Source organism: Chenopodium album, chromosome 23, assembly GCF_948465745.1.
Source record: "Chenopodium album chromosome 23, dcCheAlbu1.1, whole genome shotgun sequence".
Taxonomy (NCBI): Eukaryota; Viridiplantae; Streptophyta; class Magnoliopsida; order Caryophyllales; family Amaranthaceae; genus Chenopodium; species Chenopodium album.
The window spans coordinates 19,330,291-19,332,336 of record NC_137856.1 but is presented as its reverse complement, the minus strand read 5'-3'; the positions used below and the strand labels follow the sequence as shown (position 1 = coordinate 19,332,336).

General features: G+C 42.2%; 1 non-coding gene across 1 annotated transcript; it reads right to left on the bottom strand.

Annotated features, from left to right (window-relative positions):
* Positions 1-1,003: 1,003 nt before the first annotated feature.
* LOC145609922 (small nucleolar RNA R71) lies at positions 1,004-1,108 on the bottom strand. The gene has a single exon (XR_014106189.1). It is a non-coding gene; the product is annotated as a small nucleolar RNA R71 (small nucleolar RNA).
* Between the last annotated feature and the right edge of the window lie 938 nt (positions 1,109-2,046).

Here is a 2,046-nt window from a genome sequence, read left to right as displayed (position 1 = left end):
TCTTTGGCATGTTTTTCATGATAACTATCATTATTCACCTCTTTCTAATCATGTTTGACACCCTCGTACCCATATCGTCGTTCTCTCTTGATTTTTAATCTTCTTTATATTTTCTTGTTTGTAGTCTTAGTACCTTTTTATCCAAAAACCAACAAATTATCATTTCCTTGACTCTTGCTTAGTGAATTCGATATTTAGCTTGCATGCTTCCTTTAGGTTCGACCCTATACTTACCCCTATACTTTTTTTAGGGTAGTTTAGGTTATAAGTAGTTAATTTGATTTGGGTTGGTAGTCCCAACGACCTACTAAATCCCGATCAAATTTTGGCGCCGATGCCAGGGAAGCGGCTTGTTTGGTGTCTAATTTGCTTTTGTTAGAGTAATTTCAATTGCTTTCTTTTTGTTTTGTTTTGTTCTATCATACTTGTCATTGCTAATTGTTTGCTTAGCTTTGGTGAATGCTTAGAAGATCTCAAGGACCACCTACTTATCAAATTGACCAAGAAATCAACCGAACTTTGAGACAAATCCGTAGGCTTTTTGAAGAAGAAGGGAGAGGACTTGGTGCTATAATTGATAGTGGGAGTGATTCTTACTCTTCTAGTTCGCAAAGTGAATCAATGGCGGGACAAGAGGATGATGTTTTGTTTCGTGAGTTTGGTAATCCGGAGGATTATAAGCTCACAGGAGGGATTTTGTTGCCCGTCACAGAGACTAACTTCACAATTCGTCCTCAATATACAAGAATGGTTCAATCGGAGCAATTTTCGGGTTCTATAAGTGAAGATCCCATAGAGCACCTTGATAGATTCCTTGACCTATGTGCCATGATTCAAACCAACCAAGTTTCCCAAGAGTACATCCGGATGCATTTCTTTCGACAATCTCTTTCGGGTAGATCAAAGAAGTGGTTGAAGCAAGTGAAGCCTAACTCACTTACGTCTTGGAGGGAGGTAGTTAAGGCATTCTTGAAGAGGTTCATTTCCGAGGAGAAGACCACCGAGATGAGAAGGAAGATTGCATCATTTGAACAAGAAGCAGATGAGAGTCTTAATGAAGCTTGGGAGAGGTTCAAAGAGTTGGTAGAAGCATGTCCTCACCATGAATACAATCAAAGTTTGCTCATGAGGTTTTTCTACGACGGATTGGAGCCCATGTCTAGAGCCAACTTGGATGCGGGGGCGGGTGGACAACTAATCAAGATCCCTCTAAATCAAGTGGAAGCAACAATCGAGGAGGTAGCAAAGAACTACACTTGGGGAGGTAGAAGAAGGAGTGCACCGAAAGAAAGGTGGGATGTATGAATTGGAGAAGGTCGATCAATTGCAACATCAAATTGAGCAACTCACAAAGGGGCTTTCAAAGTTGAACACAAGTGTTAATGCAAGCGCAAGTGGTGGAGCAAGCTCTTCTCAACTCAACTCTTTCTCATGTCAAAATTGTGGAGGAACGAACCTTGATACATCTTATTGTGGAGGTTTGAGCCCCGAGCATGTGGCGGCATACAACACAAGACAAGACGGTTTTAGAGGAGGCGGTGGTGGAGTAGCTTGAAGACAACCACCACCCAGGTTTGCATCTCAACCTCAACAATGGGGCCAACAAGCTCAACCTTCTTACAATTTCAACCCCCAATTCCAAAATCCACCTCCATCTCAAAATTAAAACCCAAGAGGAAGCTACCCTAGGAACAACCAATACAACAACCAAAACCAGTACAACAATCAAACCCAAGGGGCCCAAAGAAATCAAGGACAAGCACCTCAAGCTGAGCCAACACCCACACAACTCCTTCAAGCCATACATGCACAAATGCAAACATTTGGGCAACAAATGCAAGAAATAAGGGCTCACAACAAGATGGTTAATTCACAACTAGCTCAATTGGCCGAGAGGACTCCTTTCAATTCACCATCAACTATACCAGGACAACCACAACCTAACCCTTCTCATAACCAAAAACCCTATACATGCAAGGCAATGACTTTGAGGTAGGGAACTTCCCATGATGGTCCAAATGAGGGGGATAGTGAGGGAAAGAAGGG